Below are 12,654 nucleotides of genomic sequence, written 5' to 3' on the forward strand. Positions count from 1 at the left end.
GTGTCTTTGCAAAGTATAATAAATAATTATGAATCCAAAAATCAACTCACGTAATCTTCGATTTGCTCCGCGACCTTTGAACCCAGCGTCCCGCCGTGTTTTTAGCTTTCGCTTTTCTGCTTTCACAGCTGTCACCCTACGGTGTCATTGTAGCCCTTACAGAAGTTTAGTAATCCACCCTGGAATGTCAGTGACATTTCGGAGACTTTGCAAGAGTAAATCCAGAGCGATAAATCCACGACTGAATGGGTATTTAGTCATTGTTTTGTATGGAAATGAAATCAATTTAAGTTAGCTGCAGACAGAAGGCAAGATGTCACAGACTGAATGCTGTATCTACCAATCACATGCAGTTTTGTCAGCTGAGAGGGCATTTGGTCAGCTAACAGTGCGTTCCATTTGTACTCGGAAGTCGGATTTTCCGAGGTCTAAGTCGGAAACACGCCCCCTGACCTCGGAAATCCGAGCTTGGAACTTGGACTGCCTCACAGTAACCCGAGCTAAAAATCTAACATGGCTGTCCCCTGCATCAACAGCAGTAAAAGCTGTAGTAACATACAGTTATGTTGTATGTTGTATGCACAAAAAACAGCGTAATGAGTTGTTAACAACTGGTATTGCTAACAATGGCTAACCCAGCTAGAGCTAAATCCCCACAATCAAAATCCGACTTGTAAATGGAACACATTCAACTCGGGTGTGGCGTCATCCCAAGCTCCGGCTTCCGAATTCCAACACCCTGCACATTGAGTTCATGCTGTGGATATTGTAATGGCAAAAATGACCTTTAAACATGATCTGAATTATATTCTTCTACATTTGATGTTTAACTTAGAAGATTCTCCATGTGGAACAGCTGAGATTGTAAACCTTGGAGACACCTGAAGCTATTTTCTTTTGAGGCTTCTTTTAGCCATCTGTTTTAGTGTGAGCAGATAAGGTTTGAAGTGGTAACCATAAACAAATTGAATTGGGTCTCTTAGACACATTCTTCCTGTCCCTGGCAGCTGAGATTAACAGGTGTTGTGTCTTGTTTTAAAACCGGGGCAAATGGCGAGGTTGTAAAGAGATTTCGAACAGTTTATGGTGTTTTGTTTAACATTTGCTCCTGCTAAAAATATTAGGAGGAGGGGTGTGTTCTGACTGCTTATCTTATATATTGTGTACTGAATTTTAGCTCACCAGAAGACATTTTCCTCTGTGCTGATTGTACTGGTGAAACTGTGTTCTCTATATTTGCAAATATAAATAAATACTCAAAGACCAAACTTTGGTTTACATTCTCAGATAGTCTATTTGTTTCATCTTGTACTTTTTGAAATACACTCCGGCTGCAATAAGAAACTTCCACCACAATATAATGGTATAATCATAATACCTTTCTCCTGAATCATGACATATATACCATTCCAGATACTTTCTAAAGCAATACCTTTAAACTTCTCCTCAATTCTTTCCTTATACCTAAGTTTAGCTTTCTTATTTTAAAGTGCTCATATTATGCTCATTTTCAGGTTCATAATTGTATTTAGAGGTTATATCAGAATAGGTTTACGTGGTTTAATTTTCAAAAAACACCATATTTTTGTTGTACTGCACACTGCTGCAGCTCCTCTTTTCACCCTGTGTGTTGAGCTCTCTGTTTTAGCTACGGAGTGAGGCATCTCACTTCTGTTCCATCTTTGTTGGCAGTCGCACATGCGCAGTAGCTAGGTAAGGACTACTAGCCAGTCAGAAGCAGAGTATGAGTGCGTGCCATGCTAGCAGCTAGGCGAGCATTATAACGTGTGTTACAAAATGACCCACGTTTGTCTCTGAAGTAAAGGCTGGACTACAATAGAGCTGTTTGGAGCAGTTTGTGAACAGTGTTTTCTGTTGGAGATGGTAAGTCCCTTTGGGATTGACTTTGGGCTTTTTTACTTTGTAAACCTATAACATGCAAAAAAAAAAGATATACAACACAATTAAGGAAAGGGAAAAAGCCAAAAAGCATAATATGAGCACTTTAAAAGAGAGGTGGCTGGTGGGCTTGGCAAACTAGCAAAGCGGGTTGGTAGACAGGTATTCCTGCAGACAAGGAGAACAGGTGTACGTTTTTGAGTAAGCAGGCAAGCAAACAAACAGACAGAGAGGTGAAACAGCAGGCAAGATTAACTATTACCTCAGCTGTAAGCTCAGAACAGGTCAATGTGTTGGAACTGTACTCAACACTTGTCTCTTCTTCATTCTCTCTAAACTTCACTCAGTAGTTTGATGTCAGGAATATGATTTATCGACAATTGCTCAGGGAAATATCCAGAGCCTACATCGTCGTGTTGTTTCAGAACCATGAGGTGCTGTCTGTTGTGTGTAGAGGACCAGGGTCATTATAGTAGGACAATTGTCAGGACTGAGGACTGAGACACAGACGGACAAACTGACCCTGGCACTGGTGGTGTGTGTGTGTGTGTGTGTGTGTGTGTGTGTAGAGCTGTTACAATTACAAACTTTGCTGTATGATGAATTGTCTCAGAAATAATTGCAATTAACAATATAATTGTCTCTTGTATCAATAAAACATTTTTATTTATTTATTTATTACTTTTTTAAAACAATTCTACAATTTGAATGAATTCCAGGATACATATTTTGGCTATATCAGTGTTATGTGACCCAGACAATGTAATAACACAGGTACACGAGCACGAGCTCGAGCAGAGATATTGAACGAACATGTTCAATATCTCTGGCTTGAGTCAGCTACAGCCCAGTAGGGATCAGCCATAATTTTTCCAGCACGCTTCAGAGTTCTAGTGGCATATAGGTCCTGGAGCGGCGGCAGATTGCAGCCAATCACCTTCTCTGCTGACCGAATGACACGCTGCAGCCTGCCCTTGTCCTTGGCAGTGGCAGCAGCGTACCAGATGGTGATGGAGGATGTGAGGATGGACTCAATGATGGCTGTGTAGAAGTGCACCATCATTGTCTTTGGCAGGTTGAATTTCTTCAGCTGCCGCAGGAAGTACATCCTCTGTTGTGCTTTCTTGATGAGGGAGCTGATGTTCAGCTCCCACTTGAGGTCCTGGGAGATGATAGTTCCCAGGAAGCGGAAAGACTCCACAGTGTCAATTGTGAAGCCACAGAGGGTGATGGGGGCAGGTGAGGCTGAGTTCTTCCTGAAGTCCACAACCATCTCCACTGTCTTTAGAGCCTTGAGCTCTAGATTGCTTTGGTTGCACCAGGTCACCAGGTGGTCAGCCTCCCACCTGTAGGCGGACTCGTCTCCATCAGAGATGAGTCCGATGAGGGAGGTGTCGTCCGCGAACTTCAGAAGCTTGACGGACTGGTGACTGGAGGTGCAGCTGTTGGTGTACAGGGAGAAGAGCAGAGGAGAAAGAACGCAGCCCTGGGGCGATCCGGTGCTGATGGTCTGTGAGTCGGAGACGTGTTTCCCCAGCTTCACATGCTGCTTCCTGTCAGACAGGTGGAGTTAGGCACGCCTAGCTGGGAGAGCTTCTCCTGAAGCAGAGCCGGGATGATGGTATTAAAGGCAGAGCTGAAGTCCACAAACAGGATCCTGGCGTAGGTTGGCGTAGGGGTGGAGGTGGAGGGGGGGACCTTTAAGAAGGGCATTGGTGGGAGGGCCCAGGACCCTACTGAGGTGGGGGAGGTATAGGTGATACACTGTAGCTGGAGCTGTGGGGAGGTGTCGTGGGGGACGGTTTCAGGACTGTCCTTTTGTCTTTCAAATCGACAGTAGAACTCGTTAAGGTCGTTGGCTAGGTGTCGGTTGTTGAAGGAGTGGGGGGCTTTAAGCTGCAGACACACAGACCAGACGGCCGAACCTCGGCAAAAAAGGCAGTTGTACTGATCAGTGTCTCCGAGTTGGTCAAAAAAAGTGCCTCGGAACACACCAAAGCGACGAGACGTAATACATCCCCATAACAGCAGGCGACGCTAATCTGTAATGTCGCCCAAAAATGAAAACCGGCAGCTGATTGGACGAACGCGTCTGCTTTCTCTGGAAATTCAAAGACAGACTGTCATGGCGGCTTATTCAGAATACGATCTCATATTGTACTAAAATAGTTCACCGAAACGTGTTTCTGAAAACATTTTAAGAGACAAATAGGCCATGCAGTTGCTGAATCTGTCTTCATTTCAGATCGACAAAAGTCAGTTTAAAAGATTTTCGTCAGATTTTGAGAGACTCTAGTTACGCTCATTCCGCTCCCCGTTTCCGGGTTAGCACTCTACCAATCAGATTGGTCATTTGAGTTCGACTGCCGGCAGTGCCCGCCCCGCCGATTATACATGTCAAATCGGCCAAAATGAAGGCTGACAGCCCCTTGGACGGACGACGGCACGGGACACACCAAACAAACTCGAGTCACTGACCCCGCCAGACTGTCCAACAGCCGATTATCGGCTCTGTGTCTCCGGGCCTTTAGGCTTATAGGTGGTGATCTGCCTAAGTCCTTCGTCGTTTAGCCTCCATCACTGCCTTGCTAAACTTGTACTTCGACTTTGTCCCCACTCCTGAATGCCTCTTCCTTAGCCAGCCTTAACCTTCTGAGTTTGGCTGTGAACCAGGGTTTGTCATTGTTGTAACTCACCCTGGTGCTTGATGGAACACAGCAGTCCTCACAGAAGCGGATGTATGACGTCACAACCTCTGTGTACTCATCCAGACTGCTGGTAGCAGTCCTGAACACATCCCAGTCAGTAGAATCCAAACACATCTGGAGATCCTCCACAGCCTCACTGGTCCACTTCCTTGATGTCCTCACTACAGGTTTGCAGAGCTTAGGTTTTTGCCTGTACACAGGGATCAGGTGGACCATGACGTGGTCAGATAGTCCCAGTGCAGCACGGGGGACGGCGTGATAAGCATCCCTGACTGTGGTGTAACAGTGATCCAGAATGTTCTCCTCTCTGGTCGGGCATTTACTATGCTGCGCTGCACGTCCTGCACATTGGCCTGCGGTGAGATGTAAACACCGACCAGAATGAATGAAGCAAACTCACGGGGTGAATAAAAAGGCTTGCAGTTCATGATGAAATATTCCAGGTCAGGAGAACAGTGCTGCTGGGTTACTGTCACGTAGTTGCACCAGCCGCTGTTGATGTAGATTCCTCCACCTTTAGTTTTGCCGGAGAGATTCAATTCAATTCAATTCAATTTTATTTATAGTATCAAATCATAACAGGAGTTATCTCAGGACACTTTACAGATAGACTAGGTCTAGACCACACTCTATAATTTACAAAGACCCAACAATTCCAGTGATTCCCCCAAGAGCATGCATAAATGCGTAAATGCGACAGTGGCAAGGAAAAACTCCCTTTTTAGGAAGAAACCTCGGACGGACCCAGGCTCTTGGTAGGCGGTGTCTGGCGGTGCCGTTTGGGGGTGTGATGAACAGTGGCAATGATAGTCACAATAAAGATAATGACTAGAAATAGTAGTTGTAGTAGTTCATGGTGTTGCAGGGCACTGCAGGGTGCTACAGGGCATAGCAGGGCACAGCAGAGCACAGCAGGGCATAGTACGGCGTGGCAGGGCGTGGCAGGACGTTGCAGGACGTAGCAGGGCATTGCAGAGCGTAGCAGGATGTAACAGGGCACAGCAGGGCGTGGAGCAGGACCACGGCGACAGCTGCAACCATGATTTAGGTGCCATCCTAATCCAAGGAAACATGCTGGGCGAAAAAAAAAGCATAAGGACTCCGAGGAATAAGCTCCCCATAGCTAGGTTAGTAACAAGCATTTCTGGGACATGGATACACACAGATGGAAAGAAAGAGGAGAGAGAGAAGCTTAGTGTGTCAAAGGAAGTCTCCCGGCAGTCTAAAACTATAACAGCATAATTAAGAGCTGCAAAGAAGCAGAGATAGGGAGGCAGCGCACCGTGACTGTGGCTACACATCTTTCCCCGCCGGACTAGGGGAACGCTGCAACTCCTCACTCCCTAAATATACGTAAGTTTTCTATGAAGAGAAGCAGAGATAGGGAGGGGTGTGCCATGACTGTGGCTACACACCCTCCCCCGCCGGTCTAGGTAGAGCTTAGATCGGCCCAAAAAATCAAGCCCGAACCTGCCCGAGCCCGAGCACGTTGCGTCCGAGCCCGGCCCGGCCCGACACATTAACTGTAATTATGAGCCCGAGCCCGATTTAAACCCGACAATTTTTTTAATACGTGGGCCGTTATAACTGACGTTCTCAACTACAATTCAGAGTTGTTTGAACTACAGAAATCTGTTTAGAATAATACAACAAGGACGAAGCATGTAAACTGCGCTGTTTGTTTAGAATGGAACGGATCGCAAATGGATCTGAATAAAGAAACGTAAAAAAAAAAGAAACAATGATGAACTGCCCACGACTTGTTTAAACTGCTTCCATACCTCCGACTTTCCTCCACACTTGCTCAAAGTTAATTCTCCTGTTTTTCTTTTTTCCTTTACATCTTCAAGCTCCCGGTGTGATGCGTGCGAGAGGAGGAGACTCCGCGAATGAAGTGCTGCATTTTGTAACAGCAGCCTAACTTTTGTAGGCTACACATTTGTTACTTTTATATAGCCTATATATATATTTATAATATTTCTGATTATGGCATAGCTTTCTCCCCACCCAAATAGAATAATAAGGTAATGGATAAAAAAAAAAAAAAAAAATTGCTTGATCAAGGGTCCGGCCCGGGCCCGGCCCGGCCCGAGGATGTGGCGGAAAATAACTGCCCGAGCCCGACCCGAGGTCCGCTCTGGCTCGGGCTCGGGCCGAGAATCTAAACTCTAGGTCTAGGCGAACGCTGCAGCTCCTCACTCCCTAACTATAAGCTTTATCAAAGAGGAGAGTTTTAAGTTTACTCTTAAAAGTGGTGATAGTGTCTGCCCCCCGAACCCAGATTGGGAGCTGGTTCCATAGGAGAGGAGCCTGATAGCTGAAGGCTCTGGCTCCCATTCTACTTTTAGAGACTCTAGGAACCACAAATAACTCTGCATTCTGGGAGCGCAGTGCTCTAGTGGGACAATAAGGTACTATGAGTTCATCAAGATATGATGGTGCTTGACCATTTAAAGCTTTGTAGGTAAGAAGGATTTTAAATTCAATCCTGGATTTTACAGGAAGCCAATGCAGAGAAGCTAATACAGGAGAAATATGATCTCTTTTCTTAGTTCTTGTCAGAACACGTACTGCAGCATTCTGGATCAGCTGCAGAGTCTTTAGGTTTTTAGTTGAGCATCCTGATAGTAAAGAATTACAGTAGTCCAGCTTGGAAGTAACAAATGCATGGACTAGTTTTTCAGCATCATTTTGAGACAAGATGTCCCTAATTTTGACAATGTTACGAAGGTGAAAAAAAGGCTGTTCTTGAGGTTTGTTTTAAGTGGGCGTTAAAGGATATATCCTGATCAAAAATAACTCCTAGATTTCTGACAGTAGTGCTGGAGGCCAGGGCAATGCCATCCAGAGTAATTATATCTTTGGATAATGAGGTTCGGAGGTATTTAGGGCCCAGCACAATAACTTCTGGAAAATTGTAGGTCATCCATGACTTTATATCTTTAATGCATACTTGAAGTGTAGCTAACTGACTGGTTTCGTCTGGCTTGATTGATAAGTATAATTGGGTGTCATCCGCATAACAGTGAAAGTTATGTTTCCTAATAATATTGCCGAGAGGAAGCATATATAAGGAGAATAGAATTGGTCCAAGCACTTAGCCTTGTGGAACGCCATGGCTAACTTTAGCATACCTGGAGGATTTATTGTTAACATTAACAAATTGAGATCGGTCAGAGAAATAAGACTTAAACCAGCTTAGTGCGATTCCTTTAATGACAACTAAATGTTCCAATCTCTGTAACAGGATGGTATGGTCAATAGTGTTGAATGCAGCACTAAGATCTAATAAGACAAGTACGGAGGCAAGTCCTTTGTCAGCAGCAGTTAGAAGGTCGTTAATAATTTTCACTAGTGCCGTCTCTGTGCTATGATGCATTCTAAATCCTGACTGAAAGTCGTCGAATAAACTATTGCTATGTAGAAAATCACATAACTGATTAGCGACTACCTTCTCTAGGATCTTGGAGAGAAAGGGGAGATTAGATATAGGTCTATAGTTGGCTAAGACATCAGGGTCGAGGGTGGGTTTTTTCAGAAGAGGTTTTATCACAACTACTTTAAATGACATAACCTGTTAATAAAGACATATTGATCATATCTAGTAATGAAGTGTTAACCAAGGGTAACAGTTCTTTAAGTAACCTCGTTGGGATGGGGTCTAAGAGACAGGTAAATGGCTTAGCTGAAGAGACCTTTAACATTAATTGTTGGTCTATAGGATAAAAGCAGTCTAATTATATGTCAGGTCTTGTCGTTCTTTCTAGCAGTCTTTCGTTTAAAGGTGAACCGTTAGAAGTTGAGGGCAAAAGGTGATGAATTTTATCTCTAATTGTTATAATTTTTTCATTAAAGAAGCTCATGAAGTCATCACTGCTCAGAGCTATAGGAATAGATGGCTCAATAGAGCTGTAACTATCTGTCAGCCTGGCTACAGTGCTGAAAAGAAACCTTGGGTTGTTCTTATTTTCTTCTATTAGTGATGAGTAATAGTCTGATCTGGCATTTCTGAGGTCCTTCCTATAGGTTTTCAGACTGTTTTCAGAGATTTGTTTTAATTTGCGAGTTTGGGAGTTATACCAAGGTGCTAGTTTCCTTTGCTTCATCATCTTCTTTTTGAGGAGAGCAACAGAGTCTAAAGTCGTCCGTAGGCAGGCCGTAGCACTGTCTACAAAAGTATCAATTTGGGAGTTACTGAAGTTAACAAACAGGTCCTCTGTTTTATTAAAGCACGACATTGAGTTAAGTGCTGTTGGAATAGCTTCCTAAAATTTAGCTATAGCACTGTCAGATAGGCATCTAGTGTAGAAGCTTTTATCTAATTTCATATAGTCGGGTAGTAAGAAATCGAAAGTGGTATGATAATAACGGGTTCTGCGGGAATACTATTAAATCTTCAAGTCCTATGCCATATGCCAGCACAAGGTCGAGGGTGTGGTTAAAACAGTGAGTGGCCTTATGCACACTCTGACTGAAACCAATTGAATCTAGTAGTGAGTTGAAAGCAATACTAAGACTATTGCTGTCAACGTCCACATGGATATTAAAATCACCTACAGTAAGTACTTTGTCTGATTTAAAGGAGAATTCCGGCCAATTTTTACGTTAATCTTGATCGCTATAGCTACGCGAGTACTTTTGATAGAAAAAAACCGACCCGAATCAGTGCATCATTTCTATCGAAAGTACTCGCGTAGCTATAGCGATCAAGAGTAATGTAAAAATTGGCCGGAATTCTCCTTTAAGGAAGTACATATGATAAAAACTCAGAGAATTCTGATAAAAATTCTAAATACGGACCTGGAGCTCGGTAGACAACAACAAATATAATTGGCTGTAATGTTTTCCTTGTTGGATGTTGAAGATTAAGAACAAGGCTTTCAAACGAGTTATAATTTAGTTTAGGTTTAGGATTAATTAACAGGCTTGAATCAAATATGGCTGCAACTCTAATTTAGACTAACATATTCTTCATGGCCCAGCCATGTTTCGGTAAGACAGAATAGATCAATTTGATTATCTGATATCAATTCGTTTACTAGTACTGCTTTAGAAGACAGAGATCTGATATTTAATAGTCCACATCTAATTTTCCTATTCATTTGTCCTATTCATTGCAGTGGTAGTTTTAATTTCAATTAGGTTGTTAAGTATAGCCCCTCTTTTGGTTACCTTTGATTTAACTGATCTGAGTCGAGGAACAGACACCGTCTCATTTTTTGGGACAGGCTGTGGCTGATGGGGAATGGATGCTAAATTGACTATGTTTGCAGTTAGCTTCTTATTACTTAGGGGATTCGCCACTTTGTATGGTCAATTAATTATAACTGGAATAGTAGTAGTACTACATGTTACCCTGTAGAAAACATTTTCAGATCCATCCACATGTAAAGTGCCATTAGGATCAATACCTGGGGGGGGCATGAATATGTGATATTTTCTACAGAATGTCAATACTTAACTTTCAGTGTGGTCGTTATGTTGTCAGATAGCAGCCTGGCTCCATGTCGGTCTGGGTGGAGACTATCATGCTTCAGCAGGCTGGGCCTCTCCCAGAACAAGAGATCCATGTCTCTGTCCGCTTTGAAAAGCTGGAAGCCTGCCAGCTGCAGTGCAGAGTCTGGTATTAATCCACAAAGCCACGTCTCCATGAAGCACCACACAGCAGATGAAGAAAAGCCCCTGTTTCTCACCAACAGCAGTTGTAATTCCTCCAGTTTGTTGGGCAATGAGCGCACGTTAGAGAGGAATATTCCCGGTAACGGTGTGCGTAATCCTCGCTGGCGGAGACGCACAAGCACACCGGCCCGTTTCCCTCTCCTCCGGCGCCTCGCTGTGTGAGCAAAGGTGACCGCACCATTGACCAGAATGTCCAAAATTTCCAGTGAAGGGAGAAGAAAAGTAGGAAATAAGTCCGATGGTGTTGTTCCCCTGATGTTCACAAGCTCTTCACTGGTGAATGAGATCCGGGTACCATCGCAAGAAACACAAAAGTTAAAACACAAAACAAAACAATGCGCACTGTGTCACCCTTCTGCGGCGCCATCTTGCTATCAAGAGAGAGAGAGATTACTGATCTACAATTAAAAAGAACCTTGACAAAGGGTTCAGAGCAATGATTAAAACACTGGATTTAAGATGCCAAATGTTATTCAAACAACACCGAAGCAAGCTGACAGCGGAGCTACAGTCAGTCGCCCACTTTTCAACAACCTAACGTTACCTGTGTAGTGTTTATACAACTATTTTGTTTTGAAAAGAAAGCAATTTTAAAGTTGTTGGTATGTGTATTTACTTAATTTAAGTTTATTTTACCTCTTTGCAGTTTGCACAATAAAAATAGTGTAGATTCTGTAACTGTTTCATGCTTTCTCCTTCATATACCGTTATTGTTAAAGAGACAATCAAAGCTTTTAGTAGATATGATGACATTGAATTTTTTTTTTTAAATGCTATGTACTCCTGACAGTAGAATAGGCCATTATAAACCTATATAAAGGCCAAGTCAAGCAAAAGAAAGAAAATACCGTGATATACCGTGAAACCTACAGAATCTTAAAAAAATGCCGTGATACAAATTTTTGGTCATACCGCCCAGCACTATAGCCCACCACTGGCTTTATGGCTTTGGTTCTTGCCCTGCATATTTGTGACGAGGTAAATTCATTTTTAAATTATAGTTTTCCTTGTGAATGTCACAAGTGTTGCTTAATACACTAATGATTAGCAAGTTGATGCAAATTATAGATGGAAAAGCAAGTAATCTCATTTTATTTAACGAGATTTTGAGCAGGCTGTACGTCCTCGGTATCTGACATTGGTTACTTTTGTTTTCCTAGGTCAGTGTGTTTGGTTATGGAGCAGACAGTGATGGAAACTGGAGTCATTACTGGACTAATGAACAAAAAATTAAAAACTGGAGCACATCCTGGAAATACAGAGTATAGAATGATCCAGGAGCTAGATGATCTACAGGAACTCAGGTTTTATACAGGGTTCTGATCTTTCTCAGCATTTAAATGAATGTTAGTAGTAGGTAACAGTAGAAGAACCTGAAGGGCTTCCTCAGCTGCAGTTTGTCCACTGTTTAGAAAGATACCGATCTTTGAGTTTTTGTACGTAAGTCTCCTCTGTTTGCTAGGCAGATGCTACTTCTGAAGGATTATTTGCATGTGTTTATGACTGGTAGATACACAATGTGTTTTATTAAGAACTTTATGGATCAGCCAATAGAGAGAAAACAGACGCCCATTTAACCTACAAACAGACGCCCATATTAAACCAACACACACACACACACACACACACACACACACACACACACACACACACACACACACACCTGCCTGTATTTATTTCCTCATGGGGACATAGGCTACATGTAATTTTATGAGTTGCACAAATAATAAATGAAGTTTAAAGGTAATGCTTTAGAAAGTGTCAGTCATGACAGGTATGCAGGAGAAAAGTAATGTGATCATACCATTATATCCACAGCTTGAACTCGATGTGCAGGGTCACCTTCTAAAAAAAAACTTTTCCATCTCATATTTAAGTGTTCCTTAGAGCAAAATGTCCCTACAGGCTGTGGAAACAGCCAACAAAGTGACTAAGAACAAGTCACCTGAGGGCATTCGTGATTTTAGACCTGTGGCCCTGACATCACTGGTTATGAAGGGATTTAAAAGCTCATCAAGAGTTAGTTGGGGCCATGGAGGGTTCACTGGAGATTACCAAAATCAGTGGGATTAATTCTCTCGGAACCATGAATGTCTGTAGTACACAGTTTCATGGCCATTCAATAGTTGAGATATTTCGATCTGTACCAGGGTGGTGGACAGACAGACTGGCCGACAGTGCCATCTAGAGGCAAGCCACTAGCATGGCTAAACTATCTTCTTAGTCAAGTCACATCTACACATATCTTTCTTTGTGATTGCTAAAAAACCTCTGGTTTTTCACTGTTTTCATTTGTTTATGTCGTTATTATCTTTGTAGAACCTGTTTGGTCTTGGCAAGCACCTCTCCCTCTCTGAGGTGAGTGTCA

The sequence above is a fragment of the Sander lucioperca genome, chromosome 16 (assembly GCF_008315115.2).
Source record: "Sander lucioperca isolate FBNREF2018 chromosome 16, SLUC_FBN_1.2, whole genome shotgun sequence".
Lineage (NCBI taxonomy): Eukaryota > Metazoa > Chordata > Actinopteri > Perciformes > Percidae > Sander > Sander lucioperca.